Raw genomic sequence first — 27,234 nt, forward strand, 5'->3', positions numbered from 1 at the left:
ATGACCTTCCCAGAGTCATGAGTGTTTATGAGGACAGAGACCAAATACATCACTGACATGAAAGACTACTGCAATATAAACAAAATAATTCTTAGGAAAAGGGCTATTAAGGAAAATTTCTCATTTCTTTTCATTTTTTTTAAGTTTATTTATTTTGAGAGAGTGCACGTGCGCACAAGTTGGGGAGGGGCAGGGAGAGAGGGGGGAGAGAGAATCCCAAGCAGGCTCCATGCCCCGTGAAGAACCCCATGTGGGGCTCAAATTTACAAACTGAGATTATGACCTGAACCCAGATCAAGCATCAGATGCTTAACTGACTGTGCCACCCAGGAGCCCCACTTTTCTTTTCTAATGACATTAAATGGAGTCAATCATAATACTAGGTGTCCAAATGTGTTGAATGCAGGATTGATGGGTAGATAGACGAGCATCTCACTGACAATGTGGAACTCTGTAGACCTGAGCTTGTTCTCACTGGGAACTTTTTTTTTTAAGTTTATTTATTTATTTATTTATTTATTTTGAGAGAGTGTGAGGGAGGGGCAGAGAGAGAGGGAGAGAGATTCTAAAGCAGGCTCCATGCTGTGAGCCCAATGCAGGGCTTGAAGTCAACGAACTGCAAGATCGTGACCTGAGCAGAAATCAAGAGTTGGACTGAGCCATCTGGGCACCCCCACACTGGGAGCTTCTCATAATACTTTGTATACATGTCAGGAGCCCTGACAGCAACTTTAAAGCCTTCAGAGATACACCTGGGGATGCACCTCATTTCGTGGGAGACCGGAGCTTACCTCTCAGGGCTATTTGTTCTCTAGCATACTTCAATGGATAGATGCCAGAAGGTTCTGATGCCCTAGGGAGCCAACTAGGTGACCAGGGACCTCTACTCAATCCTAGCTGATTGGGCCAAGTAGGTGGTAGTTAACTGTGTTAAAGGTGAAGGAGAGGGGCGCCTGGGTGGCTCAGTCGATTGAACATCCGACTTCAGCTCATGTCATGATCTCCCAGCTCGTGAGTTTGAGCCCCGCGTCGGGCTCTGTGCTGACAGCTCACAGGCTGGAGCCTGCTTCAGATTCTGTGTCTCACCCTCTCTCTGCCCCTCTTCTACTCACACTCTGCCTCTGTCTCTCTCTCAAAACAAATAAACATTAAATTTTTTAAAAAAAGGTGAAGGAGAGGATTCTGAGAAAGGTACTATAAATGCCCTAGGGCAAAGAGTTTTCATAACTTAATCTGGCTAGGAAACGTGTGTTAGGTCCATATTTAAAACATCTGAAATTTTGAGAGTGATTTATGTTTATTGTAAGTTATGCAAAAAATATGAACAAATAAAAGTGAAACCCTCCACCTGTGTGAAGTCCTATTCCCACACCCAAGTAAGCTCACCTGAGAGTTTCTTGTTGATCTTTTCAAAAATGTTAAATGCATGTAGGACTGGTGTTATCAAATGGGCTGAACTAAATGGGAGTAAAATCAGAAATGTAGCTTTATTCTTCATCTCCCCCAAGCCCTTCAAACTCATGCTGCAAATCCCTTTGGAAGGTATCTTGGCCAGGTCCTGTAGCCTTTCCAAACAGTCTCTCATTTTGGGGGGCGCCTGGGTGGCTCAGTCAATTAAGTGTCTTCGGCTCATGTCACGATCTCACGGTTGGTGGGTTCGAGCCCCACATCAGGCTCTGTGCTGACAGCTCAGAGCCAGCTTCAGATCCTCTGTCTTCCTCTCTCTCTGCCCCTCCCCTGCTTGCACTCTCTATCAAAAAAATAAATAAACACACAAAAAAAGTCGTTTTTAAAAAGATTTAAAAGACCAATCTGCTCAAAGTCAGAGGTTGCTTCTTATACCCAGTTAAAAACTTCTTTCCTTCCCCTGAGTTTAGACCTGATCCTGGCTCAGAAGCCTCCAGGGAGAAAAAGGAGTGTAGGATGTTGACTCCTTTCACCTTGCTTTTTCATGCCCCTGGCCCCTCCAGCACTGGTCTGCGGAGGAGGAGGCCGGATGAGGGGTAAAAGGACAAGGTCTTGCTCAACGGGTGCCATGTAATCAGACAGCTATGCCCTCTGGGTGGGGGATACCTAATGCTGGCTGCTTCTTGCATGGGGTGGTTCTGTGGGTTTTTCAGACAATCTGTCCACCCAATAAGGGACTCTGCTGTCGGTTCTCTGAACTGCTGTTGTGGAGATGCTCTCGCAGCCTAGCTTCTCCTGATTCTCCCTCCAGTGCTGTCTTGTGGTTCCCCTCCTCCCCCACAACGTTTCTGCTGAGGTTATCTTGCCCCAGCAGGCAGAGCTCTGGGGCAAGATCTTTTCAAGATAGCATTAGCCTGGCTGCCTTCCAGGGCAACCACTGAGCCCCTGGGCAAACCTGGCATCACTGGCCTACCAAGCCCTAGCAGAACAGCCACTCCTACTGTAGCCCTCTCTCATTGCTCTGCCTTTACATGCTGTTCTAGACAACCTCTGACCTTGGGCCCCTCATTCTGTGCCCCTCAGTTCTAGGGAACATAGATTCACCTCACCCAAGGGCTCTCTCACCACACTCTGTCAAAAGCAAAGCATGGAGGGACTCTTGCAGATTGGCAAGCAATGAGATGGGAGTGAAAGGCTGTTTCCCCTCTGTCCGGTGAGCCCTTTCCACTCTTAGGGGTTTTCCTTCTTTCCTTCCCCCTCTTATGGCACTTCATTCAGCCTCCCTCATGAGAAAGAGAATCCGTGGAACTAAATGCTATTAGGCCAACAACACTTCTCCAACCTCTCCTTTTCTCTGTCACTCTAACATCCTCTTAGATAGAGATAAGGGCAGGTGATGAGCTAAAGGTCACGGTAGAGGGTTTTGTTTACCTTTTAGTGAGTTTTTTTTTTAACGTTTATTTATTTTTGAGAGAGAGAGAGAGACAGAGCATGAACGGGAGAGGGGCAGAGAGAGAGGGAGACACAGAATCGGAAGCAGGCTCCAGGCTCTGAGCCATCAGCCCAGAGCCCAACGCGGGGCTCGAACTCACGGACCGTGAGATCGTGACCTGAGCCGAAGTCGGACGCCCAACCAACTGAGCCACCCAGGCGCCCCAAGTGAGTTTTGAATGGATAACATAGTATCTCTACTTAGAATATGGGGGAACATGTCACTTACTATTATTAATGTGGAAACCTCAGCCCAGACTCCGATACAATAGGAAATCCATTTAAGCAACACACACACACATTTCTAGGTATTAGAGATCCTTTTATAACCTCAAATGAGAGTGTACTATGTTTATTGTTTCAGAACTTTTCTTAAGATTATATTTTAGGGGCATCTGGGTGGCTCACTTGGTTGAGTTTTGGCTCAAGTCATGATCTCACGGTTTGTGAGTTAAGCCCCATGTCGGGCTCTGTGCTGAGCATGTGGAGCCTGCTTGGGATTCTCTGTCTGCCCCTCCATGGCCCCCTCTCTTTCTCTTTCAAAATAAATAAATAAACTTAAAAAAATTAAGAATATATCTTAGACAACTCTATTGTCAGCACATATGGGTCTACTAGAGTATTGCAATATATGGCTGTTTCCAGACTTCTGTTATGACAATGCTGGAGCGAAGAGTCTTTGTATACTTTGAGAGCATATCTGCAGAATAAGTTCCCAGAAAAAGAATCCCTTTCTATTCACAAGTGAAATGTTAGTATATGTTGCCAATTGCCAACTTTCTACGTTTACACTCCAGCCATTAGAATGTAGAATGCCCAGTTCTCAACACCTCCACCACTCAGGGTGTTGAAGAAGCATTTAAATACTTGTCAATCAGATAGGTACAAAATTGGTGTATCAACATGATTTCAGTTTATATTTCTTCAATTATGAACATGGCAGAACATCTTCCCATACATTTTTTGGTCTTTTAAATCTTTTTTCTGAGTTGCTTGTTCATTTCCTTTGCTCATTTTTGCATTCATGATTTTCATATTGATTTTTAAAGAGCATCTTGTATGTTAAGGACATTTGCCTTTTTCTGATAAGTGAAATGAAACATTCATTGCCTCTAGTTCTTCTTTGACATATTGACTTTGTGTGTATCTTTTATTTTTTGCCTGTAAAGAAGTTTTACAATTTTATGTAGGTAAATCCTTCAGTTTTTCCTTTGTGGCATCTGGATTTTATGACATCCTTAGAAAGTCTCCAAGTTTCTAAAATTATTCACCCATTTGCTTCTAGTGTTTTCATGCCATTTTTTTAAAAAAAGTTTATTTATTTATGTTGAGAGAGAGAGAGAGAGAGAGAGAGAGAACACGAATGGGGGAGGGGCAGAGAGAGAGGGAGAGAGAAAGAATCCCAAGCAGGTTCTGCATTTTCCTCATGGAGCCTGATGTGGGGCTTAAACTCACGAATCATGAGACCATGACTTGAACCAAAATCAAGAGTCGCGCGTTTAACTGACTGAGCCACCCAGGCGCCCCTCAAGCCATTTTTTTAAAATATTTAAATTACTGATCCTTGTGGAATACATCTTAGGGTGAAGTGTGAGCTTTTTTGCATCTAACAAAACAAACTTTTTACTTCCTAGATTTCTCTAACTTCTCTTTCTCTTCTTCATATCACTGAATGAAAATCTAAGTTATCCTCAGAGTCCTTCTTCAAATGCAGAGCTTCTCACATAATTAAACACGAAGGCAAATAAAACGGGCAAAAATTTTGTGTTAAATTGTGCCCACTGCCCACTTTCCAGGATTCTCAGCCTGTCTTTTCTGGGCATCGGTCCCTTGCACTAGCACTTATTTCCACGGCTGTTGTATTTTTGCATCCAGTGGTGAAAGAGGGGAAATATTTGCTCCTCCCCATTTTTATGGTGGATGCCAGGAGAGAGGAAGTAAAAGGCCCAAGGTCACAGAGCAATTTAGGGTGTCGAAATCCAAGTTCTGAGCCATCTAGCCTGTTGCACTAACCATCAGACAACATTATGTACGAAGCACAGGTAGAAAGCATTCTTCTGGTTGCATCATTCGCTAAATTACATAATCCACAACAAAAACAGCTAGAAGGCATTGGACAGGGTAAGGCTGAGCCCACTAAAATGCACACATGTTTCAGTGAATTGGGAAAATGGCCTGCTCGTGGAGATCATATATAATATTTGACAACGTGAGTCAGACTTGGGCATCATTCAAGATTAATCTTGTGCCCTTAATGAAATGGCTGATTGTTTTGACTTGTTCCTCTCTGCTTGTTCCAAGTTGCCTGACAGTGTGTTATAGAGACAGTCTTGCTGTTCTGAAGCTCTCTTCTCAAATGCTGAATTATGGAGTCCATTTAGAAGTTCAGAAGATCTGTTTGGAGAGGCAGGAATCCAGTAAAGCTTCTAATTTTTCCGTGATGATTGATGGATTTGGAGCACGCTTAAGGGGCGGCTGTATAATGCTAAGTGTTTAGCGTGTGCCAGCTTTGTCACCTTACATGAACCCTGTAACCACCTTTTATTCCAACCTCATCTTCACAGGCTGCCTCTGAGGGAAGGAGAATTTCTGACTTTGGAAGCTGGAAGAGACCCGAGGGAGGGGTGGGCAGGGGTGTGGGGAGGGGGGCGGTGGGGAGGCACCAAAGAAAACTTGCCTGTGTCTTAATTACCTGGCAGCTTCCCTGCTTTAGTTTCATAGGTCATTGGATTTCTCCCAGAAAAGTTGTTTTGCAAAGGGTGTGTGGAGTAGCGTAGGCCCTCTGGTGAATAGGATACTCCTCCTCAGCAACAGGATATGAGAGAGTTCAGCACCAGGAAGATCCTTGTGTCCAAAATGGTGGGGAGAAGTCGGAAATGGTCTCTGTCTGACCAGCTGCTATTTTCTCTAAATTCAAGTGGCCCTGGGGATTGGTTCCGGCACCTCATAATACTGGGAGACTGTGTTTAATCCTAGGTGTCTGAAGTTCTTCAGTTAGTCTGTGGTTTATGTGGTCAGTGCTGACAGCACCAGCTAGCTTGGAGTTACAGGCAGTGATTGTGCTTGTCATAGAAACGGTTCATTCCTTGATGTGCTTTCAAGCGCGATGTCCTCCGAATCCTGTTGGCAAGAAAATCATCCTCCACCCTAGCACTTAGTTAATAAATATGGCTTGAAAAGCAGCCAAAAATGCATATGTTTGCTGTGCTGTTAGATTCCTTCCTGAAAGGGAAACGCTCTTCTGAACGTAATGCACAAAAGATTCTATTAATTAGGAGAGCTTAGAATGTCTCCCTATAGAATAAAAAAAAAAAAAAAAAAGCCTATGTCGCTACTCCACCAGTTCCTTTGTTGGATCAAGTTTATTGCTCTTGCTTCTAGCAAAGAAATTGCCTCTCTGACCCTCAGTTGTCTTTTTTGTCCTCACACTGTGCACACACAACTATTCATTAATGTCAACAAGACTTATGAGTGCATATCCGGTGGGGTGGAGGCGAGGGGACTAGATCCCAAAGTCAACATCTTCGCAATACATTCCAAGATGAAAATGATCAGAGTCCATTACTCTTCAATGACTAGCAGAAAACAAAGTAGAGCATTCAGGACACAGGTTAAAGATGAAGCAGAAGACTTTAACTTTCTCTCCCTGAATTGTGTTCATATATATGCGCCAGACTCCAAAGCATTTCAAGTCAAACTTGTCCCTAGGTACAGCAGGATAGGGTCATCAGAGCTCACTTGGAAACAGAATTTCTCAGAAGAAATGTAAGCTTCCAGGAAGCTGAAGGAGAAAAGAGCAGCCACCCAGGCAGGAAGCAGGTGCTAAAGATTCTGAAATGCACATGAGGGAATATATTCAGAGAAGGAGATGTGTGTTGGATGAAGGTGCCAGGGAGGGGGTCTTTGTGTTCCTCAGGAGACAGAGGAATTTCTTAGCTCCTTTCTGCCTTGATGAGTTTGTAGTTCTACTGCAGAGGGCTCCTAAGAAAACCTAGTCTCCACTCTAAGAACGATGCCTTCAGACTTCCATCTTTTTTGGAGGGATAGTACATTCCTTTCATCCTTTGTTTGCTGCCTGTACATGCTGTGTGCCCTTAAAGACTGACCCTCCACCTTTCTCCACTCTGAGCCCCATGCGGCTGATGCCTATGGACTAAATCATCTGGGCTCGCTTGCCTCTGACTTCTGCTTGGGTTTGGCCGATGGGAGAGACTGCCAAGAAGTCAGAGAGTGACAGGAGAGAGAGGTGGATCTACTTATTTCCCCCTGCCCTTCGTGCCAGGCCTCAGGTTATTAGCAGTTGTGTTTTCTGCAAAAGGTCACAGTTCCTGATGAGACCCTTTCCAACGATGCAGGTCTCTTGGGGATTCAGTAACCATTTCTTCCGGGTGCCATTCAGGTTTAGGATTGCTGATGGTGTCCCTCTCTTGCTAGCCCCGGGGTGTTTCACCATCCTTCGTCAATCTTCCTGAACCATAATTCTTCTGGCTTTCATACTCATTGAGTGGGCTGTTTTCTTCTAGAACAATGACATGTACATCTATCGATATCAGCAAGGCTACTTAGAATAGGGAGCAAGCAGCCAGCTCCTGCCCTGCATCCAACAGTCATGCTCTGCAGGGCTGTGGTTCCTGGTAGTTGTTCTGCCTTTGGAGATGTTGTTCCCAGGTCCCCATTTTGAATTGTTAGTTTGTGCCATGCTCTACTTCTATCCTCTAGCCATGTTAGCGATTAAGTGGCAACTGTGACCTCTTTGTTCTCTTTCTTGCTTTTGATGACTTAAGTGTTTTCTATTAGGCAGGTACTGTGCTGAGCTCTTTACCTGTCTTGTTTAATCTTCACAATAAATAGTTACTACATTTATCTTCATTTCACAAATGAGAAAACTGAAGCTCAGGAAAAGTTGCTAAAGATGACACAGCTGGGAAGAGCAAGGATTCAAATTCTATTCTGTTCTAAACCACTAAGTTATGTACTAGCCGATCCTTTGGCTTGGTTCTCAGATCTCAGTGTAATTGCATGCCATGTTTCTATATATACTGGTGCTTCCTCAGTGTTTTCTAAACCTTGGGGACATTCTAGCTCTTCAGAATTATCACTGGGCCTCTGTCCTGGCCCATCTCCCGCTCTTCCGAATCGGGCACTTGAACTCCGTTTTAGTCGGCTAGGACCGCCATAACAAAATACAAGAGACTGGGTGACTTAAGCAGCAGAAACTTATTTTTCATAGTTCTTGGAAGTCTATGATCAAGGTGCTGGCATGATAGGTTTCATTCTGAGGTCTTCTCTGTTGGCTTGTAGGTGGCCGCCATCTTGGTGTGTACTCACATGACCTCTTTATGTGCATGCAGGGAAAGAGAGAGAGAGAGAGAGAGGACTAGCTCTGTTGCTTGTTCTTCTTCTTATAAGGACACAAGTTCTATAGGATTAGGGCCTCACCCTTAAGACCTTACATAAACTTTATTACCTCTGTAAAAGCCATATCTACAAATATAGTTACATTGTGGGGGTGGGGGCTTCAACATATGAATTTGGGGAGGCAGCAGGGACATAGTTCAGATCATTACAGTCTCTCTTCCCAAGAACCTGGACTTGGCATCAATTCCTGACCCATCACATCAAAAACAAAACTCAGACTCTCTATGGTAGGAAAAAATATTCCCTATCCCTCATACCTGGAAGGAAATAAATCTCTCCGAATTTTTATAAATGAGTGTAAATATTTTGTTCAATGCCGGGATTTGGAAATATCACTTAAATCAAACTCAGTTTAAACAATAGACATATGAGGACCTTGACAGAATATTTATAGTTAGAGCATCCTCCCCTAACTTCAGGCAGAGCAGCATTATGTTGTCTTAGTAAGATGTGGTCTGTACCATATAATCATTCTGTGTTGAATCTATACCTTTCTGAAGAATCTAGTGTTTTCTTCTACAATGTGAGAAGGGTGTGGACCAAAAACTGATAGTCATGGATAAGATAGATTGGAAGTGCTTAATTGGATAAGGAACAAAAGGAAACGATGGTGGAGAGATACGGTGGATGAAATGTATTGTCCTTTGACAAACTCTTTTTTATGATAAGTCATAGAGTGAAAAATGTGGTCACATAAGCAGTGTACCTCCCTTTCCCTACTCTATTCCCATTCCATTCCCTTAAACCTGGCCAGCTGTTTTGTTTCTGCTTGGTTCTACCTCTAAAGAAGTAGGTAGACTTGCTATCCACATGAAGTAGGTTGGAGTTAGCTAGCTCCTAAAGTAAAGCTGGCATTGGATGATGAAGAATCTTCAGAAGAAGGAGTTTTTTTTAAAGTAAGCTCCACGCTCAATGTGGAGCCCAGCATAGGGCTTGAACTCATGACCCAGAGATCAAGACATGAACTGAGATCAGGAGTCAGGTGCTTAACCAACTGAGCCACCCAGGTGCCCCAGATGATGAAGAATCTTCAAACATCAGGTTGTTTCAACTTGCAAATAACTGGCTAATCTACTAGAAATACCGTAGCTTTCCAGAAGAGCAATTTATCACTTTGTTTGGAGAAAGAAAATCAGTATGTTTTTATACATTGAGAAAAAAGTTATAGAACATTATTTAGAATGATTTGCCATATATGTAATATATATAATATATTTAAGTCAGCATGTGTGGTTTCATGGTGTGTGTCAACACAGATGAGTCTTTGTGCTCTGGTTTGTTACAATATACACTATAGAAAGGAAATCTAGTTAACCCTAGCTGCACTGGCCATTGAGGTGGGGATGCACCCAAGAGCAGGCAGGTCAAACCATTTGTTTCCCCAAAGTCGTGGTGTATGTTTTGAACTGAGAGGGTAATAGAAAGTAAAAGTTTGAGATCCCTGGACAGTTACAGGTCTGGGGCAACTGGGTCCTGGGATATGTGAGGCAAAAATCCTTCCTGAGACACACACTTAAGTTGTTTAACACACCGGCGTGTCCTAATATTACTGGTGTGGAAAATCCTGGTCTGTTATTACTCTGATTCTTTTCAGAAAGCAGAGTCCACAGTGTCTCTCAGACACCTCTTTTAATTTATGCTGCTCTCGATCATGTAGATCTCTACAACTTTAGTCACTGACACTAAGTCTAAGCCATTGTCTCTTGTTCCATCTACAGTGAAGTTAAAAATCAGCTAGTCTGCATAACAACTCTTATCATTGAAAATGTTCTCTTCCCTTTTTAAATATCCCCTCTTGGAGTTATAAAAAGACAAGGAAAAAAAGAAAACAAAATATGGGTGCAGTCTGAACATCTTCAGAAAGCCCCTTACACTTTCTGAATTCTTTTACCTCTTGCTTACTTTTTTTTTTTGAAATATTTTACATGTCTATTTATTTTTGAGAGAGAGAAAGAAAGAGAGAGAGAGAGAGAGAGAAAATGCACGAGTGCACAGGGGAGGGGCAGAGAGAGAGGGAGACACAATTCGAAGCAGGCTTCAAGCTGTCAGCACAGAGCCCAACATAGGGCTTGAACCCATAAGCTGTGAGATCATGACCTGAGCTGAAGTCAGACACTTAACCAACTGAGCCACCCAGGCTCACCTCTTGCTTACTTCCTTGAACAAGGGGATACATGGATACAGAATCAGAGAATGTTATTTTTTTTCTTCTTGAGCAGAAGGGAGGGGATTTGTGGATTAACAAGTCAAATGCTAATGCCATGGGGAAATCATGGTTTAATATCACCGACACAGCTGGCGTGGTTAAACTGTAATATAAAACTATTACTTTACACACACACAAAGTATCACAGAGAAGCTACTTATATGACATGTCCTTTTCCCCTTTCTTTTCTTTTCTTTTTTAACGAGAATGTGGGAGAAGAGTTTCAGGTCTTAGTTGTTGGCCTTTATAACTTCCTTATTAAAATTGTGAAGTTTCAAAGTTATTGTATCCCTCAGGGAATTTCCTTGACAAACAAAACAGTTCTTGCCTTATTCTTCCAAGGTGGGAAACTTTTAAGAGGAGAGGTCTGTCAGCCACACCGCCTCCTGGGACATCTCACCACTCCACTCTGGAATCTGGGACCAGTGGGGCCTTTGGCAGGTGAGAATCCTTGGGAACTCAAAGTCCATTGTGCCTCTTCGGAAACTTTGTTTTGTCTATTTAGAAACTGGATTGAGCTGGTTTCCCAGCATATATGCCATGAGAATCTGTGGGAGCAAATCCAGTTGGGAGTAGATCCCAAGAATATTTGGATTAAGCAATTTGCTCTTCAAAAACCAGAAGGGTCAAAACCTCACTGATTTACCTGTACAAGTAGGTACTTGTGATGGTTAATTATATGTGTCAACTTGACTAGGCTATCGTACCCAGATATTTGCTCAAACATCATTCTAAATGTTTGTTTATTTTTGAGAGAGTGAGAGAGATGGAGCGTGAACAGGGGAGGGGCAGAGAGAGAGGGAGACGCAGAATCGGAATCAGGCTCCAGGCTCCGGGCTGTCAGCACAGAGCAGGATGCAGGGCTCAAACTCACAAACCGTGAGATCATGACCCGAGCCGATGTCGGACGCTCAACCGACTGAGCCACCCGGGTGCCCCTCAAACATCATTCTAGATGTTTCTGTGAAGGTATTTTCTTTTAATGAGATCAACATTAAAGTCTGTAGATGTTGACTAAAGCAGATCACCCTCCCTAACATGGGTGGGCCTTGTCTAATCAGTTGAAGGTCTCAATAGATAAAAGATGGACCTTTCCCAAAGAAGGGAAAATTCTTCCAGCAGACTGCCTTTGGACTCAAACAGCAACTCTTCTCTGGGTCTCCAGTCTGCCAGCATTCCCTGCAGTCTTTGGATTTGCCAAGCTTCTATAATCATATAAGCCAATTCCTTAAAAATCTCCCTCTCTCTCTATTGGTTTTGTCTTTCTGGAGAATCCTAATACAGCACTAAACATACCTTAAACCTGAAACCCATTTGTGGAAGATACTTGTATTATGCCTTGATAACTTTTGTAGTTCTGCTCTCTTCAGGCTAAGTTTCCACACGAGGCTGATGTGAAATATGCACTCAGAGAAGAGGCTGCAGGTAAGGTGATTTGTTGTCTACATCTTGGCTTTCTAAACCTGTTATATCATTCCCATGCTTAAATTTCTCTACTGCTTTCAAAATGATTATGTGCCTATGAGTAGTGGGATCATACAGTTATCCACATGGGTACGTTTTGAGAGTTAAAGGGAGTGAGGCAAATAGGATCACCGTAGCTATAAGACCCCATTATGGCTCCTACCTTATCTCTTCTTGCTCCACACTCCCCTCCATTCTCCCTGCTTGGGTGCTGTGCTTCTTCCTGCTGCAAGGCTGATGCATGTGCTGATCTCCCTGCCTGAATACAACCCCTGCCCAGTATCCCCAACCCTGCCTCGCTAATGCTTCCTCAACCTTGAATTCAGCTCAACGTCACTCACTTAGGGGAAGCCTCCGTGGTTCCCTGAAGGCTGATCTGATCTCAAAGAAGCATGTGCCTGTCTTTTGTCACACTTCCCATTTTGTAAGTCTACCTTTTAGCTTTTATTTAGGTTCTTATTGGATTCAGGTTTGTCTACTGGCTGTAGACTTCATCAGGACAGAGATTGTATGTAGCTCTAATGCTTAGGTGCTTGGCACATAGCAAATGGGCCCCACCAATATTTCTTGAATAGATAAATGAGTGAATCCTAACCTGTGAATGAAGTGTTATTGTCATAGGTTGAGTTGAAGAGGTTCCGTTGAGTTGAGGCTCATGAATATGCCCTGGGTCACATAGTGGTAACACTGGGTCTGAAGACTCAGAGCCTGTGCACTTTCCACTGTGCCAACCTGCCTTTCTCTGAAACCTGCAGAAACCAAAGGCAAAATGATTTACAGCAGTCATTTCCAACTGTGTTCTTCCCCTTTTGCTTCATCTGTAAAAACACACCCCAATTCTTGACACTGCTAAGAGAAGTGAGCAATCTGTGTGTGTGGTTTAGATTGCAATCCAACTTAGAGTAAATGTCTGGAAATCGTGGTACCTCTTGTCTCGGAATAAGCAAGCATTGGACTGAAGCATATCACTTGAGAATAAGTACGTGAACATTTTTTCTTTAGTCCCAGATTTTAAGGGTGAAAAACTCACATAAATGAGAGAATCGGAAAAAATGAATACCACCTTCACATTTCATAAAAATGGAGATTCAAAATCGCATATCTGAAATTTTTAGACAACTCAAAGGTGTTTTAGATATAATTCCAAAGGATCAAAGCAATTGACTTTAATTGATTCCTAAATGGCAATACTCACCCTGTCCTGGTTGTCAGGTAGATAATCCCATTTCATTTTAGAAACACAACAGGTGAAGAATTGTGCAATCTTCCTTGGGTATCATGTACTGAGCAGACGGCTCAGACAGAGAAGCTTGCAGAAATCTAATCAAAACGGCCTTACCATACTGTCTCCTGAATTTCAGACCCACAGGGCAGTTTCACAGCCAAGTCTGAAAGACTTGGAAAAACAGGGTTAGTTTAGAAGTGCTGACACAAGCGCAGCAGAGAGAATGGCCTCACTATACTGCTGCAACAATCTGAGCAAAGATTGAATAATTTGGGGGGTGTGCATTCATCTTCAAGCCACTTCTACGTGACTTGAGAGTATAGCACTGAAACAAACATAACGTGGCCATGTAAATCGTGTGTACATTCCTACTGAATAGGGCCCTTGATCACATTCCTAACAATTACGTTGTTCTCAAAAGGATCTGAACTAAGTCCTAACATGTTAAGAATGCTCAGGGGAAAAAAACAACAACAGTGGAGAATTTTGCTTCTCTGTTACAAAAATAGAAGAAGGAGGGGCTTACGTCAAAAGCAAGTTAAGACTTTTTCAAGCAACTTGTACTGATGTGAAATAAACTGGTGAACAAGTTATTCTTAGGTGAGTTTCGGATTAACTTCATGGCAAATAACTATGGGTTCTTTTCTTTTTTTAATGTTTATTTATTTTTGAGAGAGACAGAGACAGAGAGGGACAGAGATGAGTGTTAGCTGAGTGGGGGGTGGGCAGAGAGAAGAGGGAGATACAGAATCCAAAGCAGGCTCCAGGCTCTGAGCTGTCAGCACAGAGCCGGTTGCAGGGCTCGAACCCACGAACCACAAGATCATGACTTTAGCCACAGTCGGAAGCTTAACCCACTGAGCACCCAGACGCCCCCACAGGTTCTTTAGAAAAAATCATTTTGGTGATACCTATGCGTCCCCAGGACTTAGTATTTCTCTCTTAGTATTTACCTTACCCTGGGCCGAATAACAGACATGTGTTTTTGCCTTACTGTCCATGTCTGCACTCCTGCCCACAGCCTCTTAGACCTGAGTTGCTAAAACACAGGAAATGTGTTTTATTATTCTTTTAATCCCATAAAGCACTCATAAACTGCAGTGAAAATAGCAAATGCCAAACACTCATTAACTGATTTCAATACTACTTAGTAATTGGTGACCTACACAATATGACACATGGGCAGAGGAGATCTATTCTGGCAGATACAATAATGACAACTCTTGAAATATATAGAGCCACCAGGACCTGAGATTTTTTTTTTTACATATTTCATTATTAGCCTCTTGAACACTAGTGCTCTTGGCTTAGACCAAGTCACCTGTCAAACTGAATTGGCAGCATTGTTTGCCCTTTAAAGGAGCACTTAGAGCCTAGAGTTAACAATATAATCACCATCACATAGTCTCTGCTATTTGCAAATGTAGATTTGAATCCCAGTTTTGCCAGTTCCTGACTGTGTGACCTTGGGCAAATTTCTTAATCTGTTTAAGGGAAACGGTCTAGACAATTCCAAATTTCTATGGCCAGCGGGTGTTTCATGTGCTTGCAGCACGAGTTTGTGTGGGTGAGCTGGGCTCATTTAAAGGCACCAGGACAAGACAGATCGGAAGCCATGATCCATCTGTTGGCCACAGCAGGGTATCTCGAGAAGAATGGGACTTGGAGATTGGTCTATGACTTTGACATGATCTGTGATTCTAATTGTATCTGGGGAAGTAGGATAGAGACGAGCGATCAGCCACTTTGGATCTGGAAATCGCTTCTTGTACATTAGAAGTTTATGGCAATCCCATGCGTGAACCCTATATAATCCTGAAACTCTGCTACAGAGGTTGCTGCTGGGAATCCCAGTATTATCTCCACACCCTTGAACTGTAAAAGAGGTGTGGAAACCCCCCGGTTGTTGCATCTTCCTCATCAACCCATCATAGGCAATTACTATGCTAGATGCCCTTTTAGTCTTTTCAGGATTGGGGAAATGGAATTAACCGACATTTCTGAGAAGTTCCTGTGAATCATTCTAAAAATTCCAGGTTGCAGGTTACATGTTGGCACCTCACAACGCTAATGCTTTTACAGTTCCTATACAATTTGACATTGTGTGTATATTTATACAGCTAATAAAGTGTCACCAGTGGTATATAGTTATGGTGGCTACTTCAGCCAAGATATTATTCTCATTTTAGAGAGAGTTAAAAAGGAGACCTTGAAGGGAAGCTTCTTGCCCAAGGCCATGTAACTGGCATACAGTAGAGGCAGAAAGAAGTCTCAGGATTTTCAGCCCTATTGATTCGATGTCCCTGAAAAGTCTTTTCAGGATTAGAAAGCGAGGGAGCTCCAGGATGGCACAGCCTTCCCCTTTTCACTCTCTCTGAAATGGGTTGCATCACCTGACTCTCTGAAAGTAAGTTTCCTTTAAAAAAAAAAATTAGTGGGAATTTTTATTACAAGGGATGCAGCATTTTAACAACACCGCATGATTTGGTGAATCATTTCAGGAATTACTGACATAACAGGGATTTCCCTCAGGCCATGCCAGTCATGGGATAGAGCAGGGATGTCCTACTGTAGCAAATTGATTTTTCTGCTCCTCTTGCCCATGCCCTGTGGGAACTTCGAACTCTGTCCAGGCTTTTCCTCTGCTCAAAAGGGGAGGAGAATCCCTGAGGGGTGAGGCTCTTAGGAACTGCAGTCTTTTTTCCACACTTCATCTCTGGGTCTGGCAATGCCAGTGTTTCCTGACCCCACCACAGAGCCACGTGCTGTCTTGTCTGCCCCGTCTTGGATGCCTCAGCTTCCCACCTGTCAATGCAGACCTCTTTTGTCTTCTTTATTTCCAGCAGATGTGGCCAATTTCTCTACGACAGAAAGCAAGGAGGATGACTGACCCCATGTACAAGAATCTTTGTCAGGGAATTTCTCTTCTTGATTCCTGTGTCAGCCAGTACCATGTAGTTCTCTTGAGGAGTGAGGCCCCTTAGAACGATGCTGGTCTGCCTTCCTTTCTTCCCTTCAGGGCAGCCTCAAGACCTCTCCTTCCAGCTATTTCTTCCCACCGCTATTAGTAGGTTCCTTCGAAAATAGAACAGGAGAGTTTTTCCGGGGTGGGGGTGGGGGATGGGACAGGTGGCTTTTGTAATACCTGCTTGAAAGGATATCAGCACACAAAAGAAGGAAATTATTCAGGTATGTTCGTATAAACTTAGCTCTGGTTCCCTATGAGGTTTTTGCTGTTTTTAATTAATAGACTGTTTTTTAGAAAGTTTTGAGGTTCCAGAAAATTGGGCAGATAGTACAGAGAGTTCCCATACACACCCTCTTCCTACTCTATGAGGTTTTAAGCACTTGGTTTTGGAACTCATGAACTGCTGGAAGAATAAATGCAATCTTGCAAGTAAGCACAATATTTCTAACCTGCTGAACCACTGAGAGACAGGCAGAGAAATGAATAAAATCAGCATTCTGAATAGATCACTTATCGTCTTGACCCACTGGCTATTTATAAAGGCAAACTACTAACTATATTAATTGCAGAGCATTTTCAATTCTTTAGGTAAGAAGCGTAAACAGTAAAGATTGGTTTTTGTTTTTTTTTTTTTTTACAGTTTAGCATACTTTTTTTTTTAGTTTAAAAGGGTTGTGTTCTAACAATAACTTGAATTTTCTAATTGCTTACCTCCTTTTTCTCTTGTTTCTGTTCTGGGTTCCCATTCTAGTCCAACCCATTTGTCCAGAACCACAAATTGATTCTTAAAAGCTACCTGTGGTCAAAGTATGGGAGCAGAGTAGGAGCACTATTAACTGTGTGTGGTTTCATCTTTCTGCAGCTAAATCCCTAAAGCCTTTAAAAGGGCAGAGAGTTCGCAGTCTTCTCTAATGATCTACTAATGGTTGAAAAAGCTCGTCGAAAAGGTTGTAAATATTTGTTGATTGATTGTCAACGGAGAAAAAGGCTTTTACTCCTCCATAGCAGCTGAGCGGAGAGGGAAGGAGGAAGCTTTTACACACACACCCATTTGAATTCAGCTTTTTTATTTCTCATGCTTTGAGGTCCTAGACATGCATTTTGAGCCTAGACCTTTTCTTTTCACCTTCGAAAAGAAAAATAGAATAAAACAGTTTTCTTAGGTTTCGTTTTATAACCCAGGAAGATTTATAAATCGTGTGACCGAGTTGGACAAGGCTAAGCACAGCTCTTCGTGAATAAGAACGAACTTTTAGTTTCAATCCACTGAAGGGAGATGGAGTAGGTGGAGTAGGCAGCTGCCGATGTCGTGAGATGTGAACATTACCAAAGACTCGCCCGCACAAAAATATCTTTCCCCTGGGTCTATCCTAGATACTGAAAGGCAGCCAGCAATTGGAGCTGCTCTTCTGGATAAAGACAATTCTCCATTAGGTGTCATTAAAACACGTATCTATTCCTTGGGAAAGGAAAATGTTATACATTAGGAAGGGTTCAAGTGTGTGTGTGTGTGTGTGTGTGTGTACGTGCATGTGTTTGTGTGTGAACTTTTTACTTTGAGATCATGTAGATTCACATTATCATTGTAGATTCACATTATAGATTCCCAGAGAGATCCTGTATACCCTTCACCCAGTTTCCTCACCTTTCGTAACTACAGGACGATAGCACGACCAGGAAACTGACATTGATACAATCTGTAGACCTTGTTTGGATTTCTCCAGTTTCACGTACACTTACTTGAATACGTGTGTTTAGTTCTAGCAGTTTTATGTATGATGGTGTAGCCACAAGTCAAGATACAGTTGATCTAAGATCCAAGGTCTGTCACAAGGTCCTCTGGGAGCCCCAGAGCAAAGTTTTCCATTTAGCAGAGTCCTACTTCAGGCGGAAAAGGCCCATCTGTGGTTGTCTTTTCGTGCTCCGTCACTGGTTGGGAACAGCCTGAGGGGAGTGTGGTCTCAGCATTAACGCAGTAGCGGCCCTTTCAAAGATGTGGCAGCTGGAGGCTATAGACCAGCTGCATTCCTTGAGGCAGGTTCTTTCTTAACAGATAGGATAGGCGCATTGCTCTGACTGCCATTTCTGTGTCTTTTATGGCATTGATACTTTTGAAGATCTTCCCTCTGTTTTTAATAGAACATTCTTCATTTTGGGTTTGTCTCACATTTACCCAGTGTTTTACAAACATTTTTTTCACAGACTCTTTCACTGAGAATTACCTATCAGCATCCCTTTGAGCTGGTACTCTGTGGAACAAAGTTTGGGCAACTGCACCAGTGGCTGTTGCTGCAGGAAACAATCTTCCCCCTTCTTTTGTCTAGTGATTTTCTCCCTTCTTCAAAATTCACACTTTCCAGTGTTCTAGGTGATCATGCTCTGTTCCCACAACACACTATGCCTCTCTCTGCCATCGTACTTATCAGATAGGCTGTTATCAATTGACTTGTCCAACTGCTTGAAGCTCATCTAGACCACACTCAATGAATTAATGTGTGGAATGTCGCACTATTTCCAAAAGACAACTTTTCTAGTTATGCTAACATATTACCTAAATTTTATTTATATAGAACCAAAATATAAAGTGCAAATAATTTGGACAACTCACAAGAAACAAGAAAGGAGAATACGGTACAAGGGGAGAGAAGCATATTCTCTTACACTCTGCTATCAGAGTCTTATTAATGGGAATTCTTAAGGAGTTTTTGTAGTAGGCCGTTTAATGGCTACAAATACAGTCTTATGAAGATGCTACTTGGAGGCAGACGTTCCAGTCCTCGTATTGTTGGTGACAGTTTCTGTATTGGATTCAGAGTTGGAACGAAGCATGTGAGTGTCCTGGGCAGGCTGAAAATTTGGCATGCCTACATATCTACTTCCTTTAAATATTTAAATATTTATGTAGAGGACAGGCTGAGCACTGCAGGGGAAAAGCATAGAAGAAAGGTCACTGGAAGCAGAGCTCCGCCTACTCTTTTTAGGTCCAAGCATCTTAGTGCTGTCCCGAAATTCACATACACCATGCAGCAAATCAGAAATGCTGAAGTTACCTTGCCCCACCCCTTTAGGAAATGGGGCCTCAGCATGCTCCTTTGAAGGCCTCATACCCCATCCCCAAACTTCCCTTATCTAAGTCTCTTTAAGCCATATTTTATGCTTCCTGAGAAAATTTCTGTTAATTACAATGTTCTCCAACTCATTACATCAGCAGCAAAGGTTGACCGTTCCCTACTGTGTTGACTTTCCATAAAGTAGCCTAGCTGGCAGTCCTTTAATCTGACTCTGATTGAACTTGGGGAACAGAGACATTTTACTTGGCACCTAAATTTCTACTTTTTATTTATCCTGTGTTTTAGGTCCCAATATTGACCTCTATTTTCATTAAAAGTAATTACTGAATACATATACTGAGTTGTAAGATTTGTGCACTTGTTATACTTCAATAAAATAATTGCATACTGCGCCTTAGTATTTAGACTCCCCATAGACAGAATGGATGGCTGATTATGGGATCAAATGTGAGGAGAAATGGAAAACTCTATCTGGTTAGAATATATTTTTCTACTGAGTTACTACTAAATTTTAACTTATTTAACTAAAAAAGAAATACAAGTAATACTCCTCATTGGCTAAAAATAGAGAAGTCAAATGAACAAGAATAATAAAAATTAAAATACTCCCGGGATGCCTCCTGGCTAAGTCAGTACAGCATGCAACTCTTCATCTTGGGGTCATGAGTTTGAGCCCCATTATGGGTGTAGAGATTACTAAAAAGAAAACTAAAATAATCCCGAAACACTTGCCAGAGGTTTTATAACACAACACTGTGGTGTATATCCCTCCAGGGTTTTCATAGAAGGATATGCTTATGACAAAAGTATATACATACAAAAAATATATTTACAAAGACAAGATGGTTCTCTATATTATGCTATGAAACCTACTTGCAATATTTTATATAATATATTATCAAAGAATTTTGGGGCCAATACATATATACTTAATGTATTATTTTAACTATTTGTATATTATTATCCTAGGAGGTAGATTCTGAACCATTACTTAACTAATACAAATACTTTTCTGTATTTAATCATTCCCATACCTTTAGATTTTCAGATTGTTTCTTTTTTTTTTTTAATTTTTTTTAACGTTTATTTATTTTTTTGAGACAGAGAGAGTCAGAGCATGAATGGGAGAGGGTCAGAGAGAGAGGGAAACACAGAAGCTGAAGCAGGCTCCAGGCTCTGAGCTGTCATCACAGAGCCCGATACGGGGCTCGAACTCACAGAATGTGAGATCATGACCTGAGCTGAAGTCAGGCGCTTAACCAACTGAGCCACCCAGGCACCCCCCCAGATTGTTTCCAAATACTCATTAGGATAACTGGCATGGTGGTAAATAAACATCTACATGACACACATCTTTGGGTTCAATTATTGTCTGGTCTACATTCCCAGAAGTCTAACTGGTGGGTCAAAAGATTTTCACTTTTTTAAGGCTGTTGCTGAGTACTGCTGATTCTTGCTACTGGTTTTTGAAAGTCCAAAGAGCTAGGTCCCCAGAAGATCCTAATAACTATTTGTTATTGGAGTGGGGGGGGGGGGAATACTTGGAAGAAACACCTGAGAGGCATAATTAATTAAGCACTTAACTAGGACCAGCGGAGCAGCTTGGCTTTGGGACTCTGAGAAGCTAGGTGAGCACTGAGTTTTCGGGGAGGGGGAGTTTGAGATTTTTCTTTTTTGAGAGAGAGAGAGAGAGGGCAAAAGTGAGCGAGGGGTAGAGAGAGAGAGAGAGAGAGAGAGAGAGAGAGAGAATCCTACAAGGGATTGAGAGAGAGGGATGCTGGGCTTGGGGCTCCTACTCACCTGATGTTGGACTCAAATTCATGAACTGTGAGATCATGCCCTGAGCCGAAGTCAGATGCTTAACAACTGAGCCAGCCAGGCTCCCTGAGCACGTAGTTTTTTATATTAAGTATGGAAGAGCAAGAAAGAGCACTGACAGGAGGGGTGTGTGTGTGTGTGTGTGTGTGTGTGTGTGTGTGTGTGTAGATGCGTGGAGAGGAAGCGTGGAATACAGGCTTCACTAGTTCACAGTTTTTCCTGCTGCAGGTCTTGGAAGAGAACAAGTATTTCTTACTAAACTGACTATGTAAAACTAATAGTGTGTGCCTTCTTTGAGAAGCTTGTTTTGCTGTTATAATAATACATGTCTGCAGATTATTTTTCATACTTCAGGGCCTGTGATACCTTTATTTGCCACCTTATCTGTCCATTTTTGTTGGTTTATTTCTCTTTGTTTTTTGGTGGTTCAGGGTAGGGAAGTATTGATAAAAGGGAGTCTTGAACCTGTCACAGGAAAGTAAAGAACACATAAACTTGAAAAAGTCTTCGATGCTCCCTTAGCTATGCAGTCATCAGCAAGCTATCAAGCATGAGAGCATCCAGAATGGATTGTTATTTGAGCTAAGGAAAGAGTGAGCTCTCAGGCAGGGAAATCAACCAGGGAGCCAACTCTGTGACATCCATGAGGATAAGGCACCTTTGGGGGAGCAAAAGAAGCTCCAACCAAATGCCAACTATGGGAGCACTTACTGATTACCTAAATAATAATTGATGGTCTTTTGCCCTGAAAATCCAGTTGTCCATTTACTGGAGAGGGATGCTTGGACCCATACTCACTATGCCTGTGTCTTTTCCATGCTTCTCTTTCTCAATATGTAAAACAAATGACCTTTAGATTTCAGATCATCTATTTGGAAACTTAAGAGAAAGATAACCCCTAAATTTAAAACATAGAAAAACTTGGTGTTATTTTGTTAGAACAATAAGGCTTATGTCAGCTTATATTTTCCAAAAATGGCCACAGCAGTATTTCCACAGCTACATGCTCCTTCAGAACTAGGCTATTTTGCCACCAAGAGCTACAGTTTTTTACCACTACTCCCCTGCCTTTGAACCTAGATGGACGCATGACTTCTCTAACCAGTAGAATATGACAAAAGTGATGCTGTGTGACCTCTAAGGCTAGGTCAAATTAAGGATAGAGCTTACATCCGGCTATCTTTTTTGCAGCCACAATATTGCAAAGAAGCCCAAGCCACATAAATAGGCCATGTATATATGTTCCAGTCAACAGCTCCTATTAAGTTCCCAGACGACCGCTACCATTAGTTATGAGCAAATGAGCTTTCACATGATTCCAAGCCTCTGCCTTCAAGTATTTCAGCATCAGCCATCAGGAGGAGACACAAACTATTCCCTCTGTGCCTTGTCTGAATTCCTGGCCTACAGAATAATGGCTGTTTTAGTCCACTAAGTTTTCTGGTAATCTTTAACGGAAGCAGAGTAACTAAAACAAAGCTATTGGCCAAATTCAGTACTGCAAGTGGTCAATGACTCAACAAACAGGTAGGTAAGGCAAGCCCACTCTGATCAATGTGCTCTGCTAGACTTGTAGAGTTTGCAAAAAAAAAAAACAACAAGAACAACAACAACAAAATATTCTTTTCTTCTTGAAGAGTCCTGTAATCCAGTAGAGGAATGCTCATATGTAAGTGCAAAAAGGTGGCTAACAATATATGGCCAAATGAAATAATAAGCACATGCTGTAAAGGAGTTGGGTGGAGGGAGATTCTGGGTAGAGCAGAGAGACTGGGCTTTGTAAGTAGCACCACAGCGTCCCAGCACACGGCATATACTCAGGAACTGGTCATGTGACCAGAGAAGACAAATTAGGGATTGAAGGAAGAGTGTCAGGTACTTGGAAAGAAAAGATGAAAGTATTTTAAGCAGACTGGAAAACAAAGTGTTGAGTCTGGAGTACTGGGGTTTGGACAGTAACACTAATAGCATTACTCCCTCGTGCATGTAACGGTGTGCATGTTCCCAAGCACTTTCACAGACATCACATTTCTTTACAATGACCCTATGAAGTCGGTTATCTTCTATTTTATGGTAGAGAAATTTAAGCCCAGTGGTATAAAAATCACTTTGATTTTATCAGAACTTTCTGTTTCTAGGGTAATGGTGAATGACAAGGAAAATAAAAGGAACTAAAGTCTAATGAGCACCAACCAAATGCCAGGTATTTTGTTTGGTTATTTTCATAGTTTGCTTAGCCTGAAATCTAGGGACACATGGGTGGATCAGTCAGAGTTTTGATTTCTGTGCAGGTCATGATCTCATGATTCATGGGATTGAGCCTTGTGTCAGGCTCTGCACTGACAGAGCAGAGCCTGCTTGGAATTCTCTCTCTCCCCTCTCTCTCTGCCCCTCCTGCACACGTATGTGTGTGCATGCGTGCTCTCTTTCAAAATAAATAAACATTTAAAAAAAGCAGCCTGAAATCTAATTTTATAACAATCTTGGAAGTAGTTGTTAGTATCCCGGTTATATAGATGAGGAAATTGAGTCTCAGAGACATCAAGTAACTTTTTTAAAGTCGTACAAGTAGTAAGTTAGGACCTAGGGGCAGACGTTGTCAAATATGATGGCAAGTTCAGCAAACCTCCTACATTCCTGTGGGACAGAAGCTCTCTGCTCCCCTCTACATAGTTTCAAACAAACCTCCCTTTCACATTTTCACAGCAACATCTCGATGCTGGCCTGTCTAAAGCACTCAAGGCATTAATATGGGAATGACCAATGAGTTTAGCACCTTCCAAAAAAAAGCACTAGTTGTTAACCACAAAGAATTTCTAGTTGGTAGAATATGAAAGGGAAATCTGTCTCTGTCCCTCTCTAATAAGCTGGGGCACTGATGATATACCCAGTAGTTCAGCAGTGAGCTAGGAATATAGCCTTGAGCTAGCCACTTAAGTCCTCTGGGTCTGCGTTTCCTTACCTGTAAAATGAAGGGGTTGCTGGATGGTCTTCAAGGTCCCTACCAGATGGACTGTTTTATGATCCCATAAACCTAGAACCAAGATGTAAAATAAGGAATTCGCTTTTAAAAAAAAAATGTTACATCACTCAGCCTTTTGCCTTTCTTCATCTTTGCAAAGTGAGTCTGTTCCACTCACTGAAAGCAAAGAATCATTACTGAGAAGATGGGCTCTTGACACAGTCATGTTCTGAAGCACTTAATATGTAGCAGATCCTGTACCCACCAGTGGTGCTTTCAGACCACCAACATTTGATGGATTCCTATAAGCCTATGGTCTCAAAGAAATTCATATAAAACTGCTCTACCTACTGAGGTGATTTCCCATACCTTGTAATTCTAAGTTTTCCTCTGCTAAGTACATGACCATTTTTCAGTTGATGCTTTGGAGATGTTTCTACGAGCTGAGATTGCTCTAAGAATAAGTTTCTAACCATTTGTTCTCATCAAATGGCAGTAGGTTCTGATTGCATAAAACTAACCACTCAAAAAATCTGTTGCAATCCCGATTTGATAAAGCAACAGAAATTATGATGTTAATTGCTCTCTTCCACTTTCTGTGTTAATTGCCACTGATAATTGCCACTTCCCAGGGAATCATAGAATATGGGGATGTTAGGTAGGTTGCCCTCCATGTCTATATTAAACCATTTGTAATAACAAATGAATATGCAGAAGCTGGTAGGCAAATAAATTTATGGCCTTAATTTTATTGCTTGGATTGAGTTTATGTGTTCCCAAACTGTGTTTTAATTGCTGTGTCCTTGTCTATTTTTGAAAGCCTGGGCAGTTATAAGTTGTTACATAAGATCTAATGATAGGTAAAACTTCTATTTCCCCAAGTTGACTTATCATTTATATTCTCTTGCATTTATACTTAGGAAGTGTCAGAAAACTCAACACAAATACATTTCTTGGTGATTTTCAATTGCTTATGAAACAATATATTAGCATGGAGCTTCAAAGAGGCCACAATCAAGAAAAGCTTGATAGATGCTCTATCAAGCTTATGAAGCTTAATTTTATTTTGCCTTCTACTTAGTGGCTCAGTCCTTAAGGAAGATAAAAATAATGCTGTTTGCTTTATAGGTTTCATTTCACATAGATAGTCCTTGAGTAATGGTATTTTGCCCAAAATGAAAGAAAATTTAGTTTTAAGTATAGTTTCAGAATGATCCTCTGAATAATATGAATATTAATTGTTACCCCCCAATATTGTGGGATATTACCTATCTCACTTTATTTACAAGTACTCTAAAGGCTCGCCCAGCTGTCCATGGTTACCCTCAAACCCCTTTGCCTACAACAATCACATGCTAGTTGTAAAAACATTCAAAGCTGTTGAGATCATGATTTGCAAGATTGTCATTATTTGATGATGCCAAGATCTATCCCAAACCATGTCTTCTGTCATGGTATTGAGCATCTGACCTTGATTAGTACTTAAATGATTTTAAGGATGTAGAAAGTAGATGCTAAAATAACTGAAGCTAGCAACTGGGTTCATTTCAAACAGGCTTCAGAAGCACATTTGCAAAACACAAACAGCAGGGTTAGTGTAATAATTATTAACACTTTTGGGAGAATCCAACAATGCCATAAACCACTGCTGCCTAGAAATGGTGATGTTTTGTAAGTTCTCCAAATCTGGGATTGGTTGAGGTCTTCCAAAGTAGAGAGAGTGTCCTATCAAACTCCCTTCTGTTAATTATCATCATCACTGCTTTCCTTATTGTGGTTGTTTCCAGCAGTTTAAATAGAAAAAATGTTACACTTATTTCTAGGTGGGGAGCCTTAAGCAGAGCAGCATATAAGCACAGGAAACAAATGTTTCCCAGCTTTTGTCACTGAATAGGACCATGCTCTCCATCTAGGCTACACATCATAATCACCTGTGGGGACTTAGAATATTTTATGGATTTCCAGGCTCTGCCATGTTCTCATTCGGTAGTTCTAAGGTAGAATCCAAGCTTTGATGGATTTTTTTTTCATTTATTTTTTAAATCTATTTATTTTGAGAGAGAGAGAGAGAGCACCTGCACACATGCTCCAGTGGGGGGGGGCAGCGAGAGAGAGAGGGAGGGGGAGAAACGAAGGGAGAGAGAGAGAAAGGGAGAAAGAGGGGGAGAGAGGGAGAAAGAGGGAGAAAGAGAATTGCAAGGAGGTTCCGCACTATCAGCACAGAGCCTGATGCAAGGCTCAATCTCACGAACTGTGAGATCATGACCTGAGCCGAAATCAAGAGTCGGACACTCAACTGACTGAGCCACCCAGGTGCCCCAAGTTTCTATAGTTTAAAAGAGGGCCAAAGGTGGTTCACTCTACAGAGATCATGCAATCTTAGGTAAAGTAAAGTAATATCAAGAATCTAAATTTCTTATCCGTTATAAAATTTGCAAAAGACAGTACCTACACGTTAAACATTGGAATAAAGCAGACTTGGGTCAAAGCCCGGGCTCTACCACTTATTATGTGACTTGGGCAAATTACTTACCTTCTCTGCCCCTTATAGTTTTCATCTAAAAAAAATGGGGATGATTGTTTCCTAATGAAATGTTGTGAAATTAAATGAGATAATGTATGCACATGCTTCCCATGATGCCTGCTATAAGTACATACTATAGTATAGCTGTGATTTGGTTTCTCTTTGGGTGTTTCATCTGGAGAAACTTGTACTTGAGTGACCAAAATATACCATTACAATTTGAAAGACTATTTTATCTCTCTAGGACAGTAAGCCTGGAGGACCTTTGAGGAACTAAAAATTCTAGGACCTGGCAGTTGACATCAAAGTATCTAGAAATCAAAGGTTAGTGACTTCTATGATAGAGGAAAATGAAAAAAAAACCAAACAAACAGAGTCAGTCTTCTTCATTATGAGGAGAGATGCATAAGAAAAATGGCTCTTTGAAAAACAAGATGTGGGGCGCCTGGGTGGCTCAGTCGGTTAAACGTCCGACTTCAGCTCAGGTCACGATCTCGCGGTCCGTGAGTTCAAGCCCCGCGTCGGGCTCTGGGCTGATGGCTCAGAGCCTGGAGCTTGCTTCTGATTCTGTGTCTCCCTCTCTCTCTGCCCCCCCCCCCCCCCCGTTCATGCTGTGTCTCTCTCTGCCTCAAAAATAAATAAACGTTAAAAATTAAAAAAAAAAAAAAAAACAAGATGTG

The sequence above is a fragment of the Panthera tigris genome, chromosome B3 (genome assembly GCF_018350195.1).
Source record: "Panthera tigris isolate Pti1 chromosome B3, P.tigris_Pti1_mat1.1, whole genome shotgun sequence".
Lineage (NCBI taxonomy): Eukaryota > Metazoa > Chordata > Mammalia > Carnivora > Felidae > Panthera > Panthera tigris.